The 10635-nt window shown below is 49.4% G+C and overlaps 1 long non-coding RNA gene across 1 annotated transcript in view; it reads right to left on the bottom strand.

Moving 5' to 3' along the window:
• LOC309841513 overlaps window positions 1-10635 on the bottom strand; it is a 268973-nt gene that overhangs the window by 146250 nt on the left and 112088 nt on the right. The window lies entirely within an intron of this gene.

The raw sequence follows: 10635 nt of genomic DNA, 5'->3' as shown, positions 1-10635 counted from the left end.
CTCCACGGTGTGCTCGGGTGGTTCCAAACCCAGACGTATCCCCATGCCTCCTAGCTCCCGCTTATGCTGTTCCCTCTGCCTGCAGTTCCCTTCTCCTTTCTTTCCTCTCCTGGCAAAGTCATTCCTTGAGCACCAGATTGGAAAGACTTCCCAAGACCCTCGGAGAGCCTAAACCTCTCCTTCCTCAAGTGTGATCCTTAGCATGGAAAAGAAGTCTGGCAATTTCCCAGACTGGCAATTTCTAGCTGGCTGGGCACATCTCTTTCCTCCATTAGACCACAGGCACCTTGAGGGCAGTGATGGCTGGTTTATTTTGGTGTCCCCAGTGCCTAAGGACATTTCCCCGATATATTTGGCTGAATGGAAGTAATTATTAACCTCCATTGAGAAGTGTTCCCAGGAGAATACAAGAATAACAATCCTACCATATAGAATGTGTATCTTACTTATGATGGGTATTCATATGTATAATAATAATCACAAGAGCTCACACATACTGAGCCCCTGACTGGGTGCCTGCTCCCATTCTAGGCACTTGCCACCCACACAATAACTCTAGAAGATAAACAGTATTATTATCCCCCATTTTATCAGGGAAAGGAGAAAAACCTAGAGAGAGGTTAAGTAACTGGCCTAAAATCACAACAGCAGGAGATGAGGCCAGCTACTGTCTGTTGGATGACCACGACCTGCAGAGCCTCGCCTCGCTGCCTGGAGTTCGGTAGGCACCTGGGAAATCTTTACTGTTGTGCTTACTCAGTTCTCAGTGCAGACTCTGGGTAGGGTGGGCTGTGGATCTCTGCCACTCCAACACTCTGGAAGCTAATTGTGTAGACCCATGAGCTTGTCGGATGGCACAGCGAGCAGGGAGTATAGTCCTTGACAGTTTAGACAGTTTAGACACGACTCCCCCCAAACCCAGGGATGTTCAAGAACAATCCCAACCACCTAATCAAGGACATGGGGCTTGGTCTTGAGTCACCCCTGCCTGGGGAAGACCGGTCATCACCGAAGGACCACAATGTGCTCAGGGGGTCTGGAAGGTGACTTGTAGATAATACCAACAGCCACCGTTACATGCCCGGTATCATGCCAAGCACTCGCCCGCTTTATTGTATCGAATCCTTACCACAGTCTCCACATTATGCCTGGTTTAGAGGTGAGAAAAGTCAAGTCCTCAGGAAGTGGAGTGACCCACCCAAGATCATACCGCTAGTGAGAGTCGACCTTGAACCCAGACCCAACAAGTCCAAAGCCTGTGCTCCTTCGCCCGCCACACCCTCTTGGCTGCCTCAGAGCCTCTCCCCATCAGGCTGCGGTGAGGAGACTATACCCCCGGGAGCCGGGGTGACGGGGCCCCTGCAGGAAAGGCAGAACCTGTCACGCCAGAGTCCCCGAGCTCACGGAGCTGCACCTGGTCGTCAGCAGCCCGCCAGTTGCCCCGACAGGCCTGGCTGGCACAGGGCACGGGCCCAAAGCCAGAGCCTGCTGGCCCCCGGCCAGCCTCTGGGGGCCGAGTAATGTGGGGCCCAGAGCCGGGGTAGAGGGCTGAAAGCCTCTCTCCCCAGCTCATTAGCAAACATCTGGGCTCAAGAAAATGACCGACCTGGAATGTGGCTGGGCTGTGGGGAGCTGCTCCCTCCCTGAGTCCGGGGAATGTGAGCTCCCTCCCGCAGGGCACGGGCCAGCTGTTTCCTCTAATCCCATCAGCCTGGCCTGGACAGGGGTGCAAACCTCTGCACTCTCCTGGAGAGTGAAAACAAGCAGAAGGCCTTCCTTCCCAGTGCGGCCCACTCAGTCAGGGGTGGCTGATGGGTTCCCTCACTCCGCCCGGAGATCAGCACAGGGTCACCCTCTTCTATGAGATAAAGACCAAGCATCTCTACACATCCATGTTCGCAGCTGGGAGGGGCCGCCAGGACTCATCACAGAAGGTTCTGGAATCTTCCTGCTTGGGTCAGAATCCTTGCTCCATCACCCGCTGACTCTGGGACTCGGTGCAAGCTGTTTCCTGCCTGGGCCTTGGTTTCCTTCCCTGCAAAGTGCAGCTGGTCACGGTACCCCACAGGGTCGTTGGTCAGCACTCATTCATTATGTAACAGATACGGAGCGTGCCTACTACGTGCCACACAGTGTGGAGGACACGACAGCGCGCACAAGACCAATAAGGTCCCAGCCTCGAGATGCGTGTTCTGCACAGGGAGCGGAGTCCGAGGGAACAGACAAATGGGTTTCTCATCGAGGGCTCTGAAGGGATGAAGGAAGCTGGAGGGGGTGCTGGGCTGAGAGATGCCGCAGGAGGGGCTCAGAGGTGATGTTTAAGGTGAGGTTGTGATAAGGAGTCAGGACTCCAGGAGATGAATGGATGCTTGGTACAGTTTCTGGGAAACAGCGCGTGCTCCAGAAACTGAAAGCTATCTTTGGAAGGCTCGTGTACAGCAGACGGGAGGCGGGGGTCCGTTCCCCTGGACCACAGCTGGGCTACAGCACAAAGCTTTCTCCTCTGACTCAACTAATGCGCTTCCTGAACCTCAGTTTCTTCATCTGTGAAATAGGAATTTTAACAGCACCCAACCGCAGGCTTACGGAGAGCCACGCACACGAAGCCCAGAGCCTGGCACGGGCTCCCCCTTCTCGGGAAGGGGGAGCGGCTCGTGTATTCACCCCTCCCATGGAGGAAAAGGATTTGCCCACGTCTGCCCTGCGAGTCAGGATCAGGTGCAGGCGTAGAATCAGATATTCAGACTCTGAGCCTGCCCCCTGGGCTGTGTCCCCTGGCCTCTTCCTTCCTCTGTCTCTGGAGGCTCAGGAGGGCTCTGGGGGCCCCATGTGGGAGGACAAGAAGGTGGCGATGCACTGCAGAGTCTGGTGCAGAGGTGTGTCCTTGGCTGGATGGGAGAGCGGGGGAGGAGCCCTCGGCCCCGTGGACAAATTCAAAAGGAGTGGGAGGTCAAGAACCAAGAAGAGGGACCACGTGCTAAGAATGGGGGGGACGAGGGGAGAGAAGAGAGTCAGAGACAAGAACTGAAGCCTGGGAATTTTTGAGTAGAAATTTCAGCCCAAGTCCCTCTGACCCCAGTGGTTGCCACTTTCCGCTCGAGGGGCAGGCAGCCTGGCACGGTGGTCGCGGCTGTTCACTCCGCTGCAACAGTGAACACCCTGGTGTTGCCAGGGAGGGGTGCCAGGGGCTGTCCCCAACCACCCCCTTGCCCCTCATTTGTTTGCTTCCTCCCTCGCTTCACCCTCTCTGCAAACTGCCACCTCCGTGTGGCAGCAAAAGAGCCGGGCTGTCCAGAAACGGGCATGAGCGTCTCACCCTGCTGCTTGTGGTAAGCACTAAACAAGGTTGCCATGGCGGGGCCCACACAGGGCGCGTCCACTCCTCGACTGTGTCATTTGTCCATTGTTCCCTTACAGCGTTTCTTCCACTGCTCGGTTCCCAGCGGCCACACAACCCCACAGAGAACAGAGCTTCTCTCCCTCCTCAACAGTTGATGAGCATTTAATATCCTACAGAACAGCTTTTTCTTCCTTAAGGTTTTTGTGTTCCGGATAAATTCATTGAAAAATCCCCTTTTTAGGAGCGTGGGGGTTGGGGGAGAAAAAGAAGGCACAAGAGAGTATCATCTGGGTGTCTGCCCAGCCCTTCCACTAGGGCGATGGCCTCCGACTATATCTACAAATAACCAGGGCTCTTGGGGAGCCTGGGTTGCTCAGTCAGTTAAGTGTTTGCCTTTGGCTTGCGTCATGATCCCAGGGTCCTGGGATCAAGTCCCACACTGGGGGAGAGGGGTCCTCTGCTCAGCGGGGAGCCTGCTTCTCTCTCTGCCTAACACTTGTCCTGCCTGTGCTCCCTCTCTGTCAAATAAATAATTAAAATCTTTTAAAGAAAAAAAATAAACAGCGTTCTCTCGCAGTGAGTGGTTCTCCTAGAACCTGCCCTCTTGGCCAGAGTGGTGGGACCAGAGTGGACAGCCAATTGAGGCTGCGCCGATCAAATTCTCTCTGAAGATTCTGAACTGTAAGGCCCAGGAGCTGTGCTGGGCAGCTGAATCCAATCCAAGTGGGATTCTAGAGAACTCTAGGCTCCTGAAGAAGCCGCCGAGGGCTTGGTTCTTGTACATCCTTGACATTCACCTGTCCTTGGAATCTCTGAGTTAAGCTAATTTGCAGTCTATCATTCACCTCCCCCAAAAGTCTGATTGAAACAATGTCTTTCTGGGACCAGCTCCTAAGTGTCTGGCACAGTGGCAGGTACTAGGGATAGCAAAAAGCCGAAAGCCTGCCCTGTAAGGAAAAAGGGCAGACACACAGCGAAAAGCAGCAAAGTCCCAGGGGGCTGATGGGCCCAGGAAAGGCTCACTGGAGGTGGCGGGATTTGAACAGGGGCTTGATATAGGAGCAAGATTCGAGCAGGCCGGGAAAGCTGTCCGTACTAAGAAAGAAAAAGCCAGGGAAAGTGGTATTTAACCAACACGTGGCCCGTGGGCCTCCACAGCACGCCAGTGGACAAAAGTAACAAAACAAGCTTGCCCCAGAGTCCTGAACACAGCTCCTCTACGAGTCACTGCCAAATGGATGCATTTGGTTTGTGAGATGAAGCTTGGTTGAATGAATGTACCACCCACAGGAAATTGTGTATCAGGAACAAATAACTAGTTTGATCGAAACAGAGTTAATAGACTAATGTTCACTTACTCAGCAAATATTTATTGAGAAACATGTTCCAATCCCTGCCCTCAGGGAGCTTACATTCTAGTAAGAGGAGACAGACAGCCAACCAATAAATGTAGATAAAGACACAGACCGTGGGAGACTGTGGGAAAGGCCGGAGAGAAAAATCAAGCAGAGCAAGGAGGTTAGGGTGTGTGTAGGGTTAGAAAGACCGAAGCGGTCAGGGGAGATCTCACCGAGCATGAGACATCAAGGAGAGACTGGCAAAGAGAAGACGGCATGAGCTTTGGGGGTACCTGGGCGAGGAGAGGTCAGAGACCACAGCCCGAGAACAGCCAGTCTCAGGGCCCCAAGGTGGGAGCACAGCAGTGAGTTCGGGCACAGCGAGGACGGAAGGACTGGGGCAGAGGAGCCAGGGGGAGGGTGGGAGGAGTCAAGGCCAGACAGGCACCGGGAGGGCCGGAAATTGCAAGGTCTTTGGAGGCCGCTGGATTGACTTTGGCTTTTTCTCCAAATGGGATGAAAGGCCACTGGAAGGTTTGGGGCAGATGACTGACATAATCAAATGTATGCTTTAACACTGGCTGCTGTGTGGAGAATAAAGGTGGGGGTGATGATATAATCCCATGTTCCTATAGACCAAGGCTTCTCTTACAGTAATGAAGACATATGCGGACGCATTTTTCTCATAATAACCTTTTGAAGAGATCATCTTTGTTCCATTTACAGACAAGGAAAGCGAGGCATGGACAGAATAAGTAACTTTCCAGACTCCACAGCAAGTAAGCGTTGGAACTGGGATTCAACCCCTCAACCCCTTAGTGGGGACTAAGGACTCCTGCTCTTAGCCTGTAACTTCCTCTGTGGAGAGAGCAGTGGGCAGAGTAGGAGGCCGAGGTAGGAGCTGGTTGGTGGACGACGGCCTTGAATGCTAAACTAAGAGATTTGGACCGATATTCTGTGCGTTAGTGGGGAACCACTGAAAATTTATAAACTGAAACAATGGATAGAAAACAGTGTTAAAACTGATGGAGAGGCAGGGGGGGCACCTGGCTGGCTTCATCAGCAGAGCACACGACTCTTGATCTCCAGGTTGTAAGTTTTTGTTGTTCTAAGACTCTTTTTTTTTTTTTTTAAGATTTTATTTATTTATTTGACAGAGGGATAGAGATCACAAGTAGGCAGAGAAGCAGGCAGAGGGAGAAGGAGAAGCAGCCGCTCAACCGACTGAGCCACCCAGGCACCCCAAGACTCTATTTTCAAGTTATCTCTATACCCAACGTGGGGCTTGAACTCACAGCTCTGAGGTTGAGAGTGGCAATGCTCTTCCAACTGAGCCAGCCAGGCACCTCCTCGGAGTTGTAAGTTTGAACCCTATGTTGGGTGCAGAGATTACTTAAGAATAAAATATTAAACAAGCAAACAAACAAAAAACTAAAGACCTGCGGGGGAGGAGGACGGCTGGAGGCTGAGAGGCCATGGGAAGTCTTACAGAGATTCTGGGGAGGTAAAAGAAATTCCCAAGACTCCCCTGCCCTGATTGAACAAGGCTTTACAGATAACAGCTTTGGGCCAAACACGCAGCTTTATGGCTGGTTTCTGGGGCCCAAGGAGAGGAGTCAAGAAAGCTGGAGGGAGGGAACCTGGGTGGCTCAGGCGGTTCAGCAACTGCCTTCGGCTCAGGTCATGACTCCCACATGGAGTCCCAGGATGGAGTCCCACATGGGCTCCCTGCTCAGCGGGGAGTCTGCTTCTCTGACTTCTCCCCTCTCATGCTCTCTCTCTCTCTCATTATCTCTCTCAAATAAATAAATAAATAAAATTTTAAAGAATGAAAGAAAGAAACAAACAAACAAACCTGGAGGGCTGTGGCTGTGGACAACCATGTCGTGAGTTCGCCTTCTATGGCTCTATCCCCTGGTATCTAAAGGGCTTGAGGAAAAATCTGTAATTACCTTATACTCCTCAACAGGAGGACTTTTCCTGGTAAACCAAGTGGAACTTTGAGCTTTATGCATGAAGTCCCCCACAGAGAGAAGAGGAAGTCTGCAACAGGGGCGGGCCTTTCCTTTCTGCGCTTTAAGAGTCTGTCGTGTGACGTCACAATTGCTAGACCCCCGTTTTAACTGGGAAAATGATTCATTTGATCGTAGTTGTTTACATAGTTCATTATATCATAAAATAATATTCGGCTGGCTGTTCCACTTTTCTCCAAAATAACAGGGCGCACGACCTCACATTCGTACAGTGCGGCAGAAGGGAGCATACAACTGTCTTACAATGAGGCCCAGAGAGATCGAGTGACTTGCTCATGATGACACAGTGACCCAGGGAAGCAGCTCAGAAGAGAACAGAGGATGCCCTATAGTAAGAACTTGGGGAAGCCTTTCTTCCCATTGAAAGTCACTGACCCATACAAATGATTAGTCAGGGCCACCCACTTAAAAAGCAAGTTAATTTAGGGGTTCTGAAAATATACGAAACATTATACTCTACTACCTAACTGCAAGCTGTAAGGGTAAAACTGCTTCATAAACAGCACGACAAGAAAAATGTGCCCTGGGCCTTGATGGCCTCCAAAGGGGTAGGCAGCAGGAGGGGGAGAAGGTAAGGAAAGAGAACTGGAAGACACGCCAAGAGCCCCGAGGGCACTCACACCCTGACTCCCTCCCAGAGAATCCCAGCGTATTTCCACTCATCTCTACACCTACACACAGGAGCCAAGTGGATCTCGCGGCTGCTATAGCTCTCTAAAAATTGCACCCTCAAAGCCAGGATTCTTGCTGATGAGGGAGTCACAAACTGGGATGCGCTAAGGCCAGACAAAACCCTTGGTTTTGGACTTCGCTTATCAGTACGAACTCAAGGTTACAGACACGTGTGCATGCACACACACACACACACACACACGCACGCACATACCTATTTCCTAGCTCTGCTGAACAATGGCACATGGACAGCAAAGCGTGCACCTGTGGATCATTGTTTCCGACTACCGCTCTCTTCTAAAAGGAACCAGGGCTCCCCCGAGAAATGGCGGGATTCCAAGGCTAAGGTAAAGAAAATACTGGAAGGGTCTGGACTATCTTGTCCTGAGAATGGAGTGGGTCATCTAAAGGAAACTGGTGGCAGCTGGGAAAAGCTACCAACAGGCATCTGGACAAACTGAGTAATAAATATTGACTATCAGGGCGCCTGGCTGGCTCACTGGGTTAAAATCTCTGCCTTCGGCTGAGGTCATGATCCCAGGGTCCTGGGCTCGAGCCCCGCATCAGGCTCTCAGCTTGGTAGGGAGTCTGCTTCCCCCTCTCTCTCTGCTGGCTTCTCTGCCTACTTGTGATCTTTCTTTCTCTGTCAAATAAAATCTTTAGAATATTGACAATCACAGATTATAATCAATTTCGTAAAATGAGAATGCATGAGTCCATAATGATAGAAAGAAACGAACAAATCAAGTGGGAGGAAGGGAAAGTTCCTCATAGCACCAGCAGGTCATAAGGAATAATGAATTCTGAAAATCACACTGGATGCTAAAACTCACCATGACTTGATATGGAGGACATTTACGGTCTCAAAAGTATCTCCCCACAATTTATTTACTAAATTAGAAAGAAAAATAGTCAGTGTACATTGGAGAAACCAGGGAGGCAGCACTTACACCAAGTAACCGAAGTTCACACCACTACTGTTAGGACACATGGACATCCTGTGCACTGGCAGACACACTCTGCCCAAACTGCAAAGCCTGGATCCATTGTGAGTAAACACAACAGACAAACCCAAAGTTGAGAAACACGCTGCAAAATAATTGGCTTGTACTCTTCAAAGATGTCAACAGTAAGCAGTAAGGCCGATGTGGGGTTCTGGATTAAAGAAAGAAACCTGACAACCAGATACCGATGGTGGGTGATCCTGGCCTGCTCAAAGAGCAGGACAGGGTACTGTCGCAACAATGTATAGAGTTTGAACATGTACTGTGGATTATAGGATACTATTGTATCAATGTTAATTCCCTGATTTATTGTTGTTATTTAAGATTGTATTCCGTTCAGAGAGAAGGTGGGTAAGCAATGGGGCTAAGGGAGAGAGGGGAGATAATTTTTTTTTTTTTTTTTTTTGAGAGGGAGAGAATCTTAAGCAGACTCTGTGCTTGGCATGGAGCCCCACACAGGGCTCTATCTCACACTCTAAGATCACCACTTGAACTGAAATCAAGAGTTAGATGCTGAACTGACTGAACCACCCAGGTGGCTTTTTGTTTTTAAAAGATTTTATTTATTTATTTGACAGAGATCACAAGTAGGCAGAGAGTCAGGCAGAGAGAGAGGGAGGAAGCAGGCTCCCCGCTGAGCAGAGAGCTCGATGCGGGGCTTGAACCCAGGACCCTGGGATCATGACCTGAGCCGAGGGCAGAGGCTTAACCCACTGAGCCACCCAGGGGCCCAAGATTTTATTTTTTAAATCATCTCTACAACCAACACAGGGCTTCAACTCACAACTCCGACATTTGAGTCGCGGGCTCTACTGATGGAGCCAACCACGCACCCATCCATCTCTGATTTAGATAATCATGTAATCATGCTGTGGTGATCTAGAATGTTCTTATTCTTAGAAAACATATGCTGAAATATTTGTGTGTCAGTGGACATGATGTCTCCACTTTACTCTCATATGGCTCAAAAACACGAAGAGTAGTACAGTAGATGAGGAAAAGGGTGAATGACTGGTGAGCATGGGTAAAAAGGTATGAAGGAGCCCCTTTTCACAACTTTTCTGTAAAAATTAAATCAAGTTACAAAAATATTTACCCTCTTACAAGTAAAATACAAAGATATACATTATAAAATAAAGGTATACGATATATATTCTATCATTTTTTAACAAGGTGGATGGGTGCATTTTACTATTTGTAAATTATGTCTTTAAAAAAAAACCTAATTGAAAGGGTATGCATAGGTCAATAAAATGTCATGATGCTTTACTTACCACATTTGCAAGGATTTAGCAAAACTCATCAGTAACACCCACCTGAAGTTCTGATTGACAATTATGTTTCTGATTAATAAACATAGGAATTATTTTTTTAAAATAAATACAGCTGATTTGAAATTGAATCAACTTGTTCTTAACAGTTTAAACTCAACGAAACTGCTCTGGTTTCAACCAGTTCAAGTGTCTCAAAGTCTCAAATCGGACTTAAACTGGATCAAGCCCCTTTGAATGACCCTTCCCAGTTTCAAGTCTTCAACTGAGCAGTTCAGAGCCTGGGTCCTGGAATCAGATAAAAACCCTGCCTGTATCACTCCTTAGCTCTTAAGTCCTTGCGCATTAATTTATTTATCCTTTCCAAATCTGTTTCTTCATCTATAAAATGAGGATAAGAGTACTTCTCTTACAGAGTTATAAAAATGAAGCATCGTGACGTATGTAAAGCCTGAGAACAGTAAGCGGCACCAAGCCCGTGCCCCATAAATACCATTATATATTCAACCGAAGTGATCAACTTAAATTCTGTCTGGCTCAGACTGGCTGGACCAGGAAGAAGGAAAGAGGACTTGGCCGACAGTTGATAAATGAGCTCCTTTTTCTAGTCCCAGTTTCTTCCCTGTTAAAGACTCCTCTTCTGCCCACTCCCGAATTCCTCCAAGAATTCTTGACACCGCCTTTCCCCACTTACATCTCCTGGCTCTGGGCTCCCAAGTGAGGGTCACACAATTGAAGCCAATTATCCTGAATACAAATGCTCAGTCCCCATGCTGTTTCCTACCAGCCCCGAAGCTCCTTGAGGTCTCAAGTTCCCCTTCTCCTTCCCCCGTGTCCTGTCCCCCTGCCCCTGCTGCGTACTGGGTGCTCACAGCGAGTGACTTCTAGCTCGGGCGGTGTCGGAAGGGGACATGCCACAGTCATGGGGCAGAGTGAAAACAGAGGACATTAAAACTTACTCATGAAGATGCAGGGTTT

Source organism: Mustela nivalis (genome assembly GCF_964662115.1).
Source record: "Mustela nivalis genome assembly, chromosome: 10".
NCBI classification, from domain to species: Eukaryota; Metazoa; Chordata; class Mammalia; order Carnivora; family Mustelidae; genus Mustela; species Mustela nivalis.
Note: the sequence above shows the minus strand (reverse complement) of the source record. Positions and strands in the feature narration are given on the sequence as shown.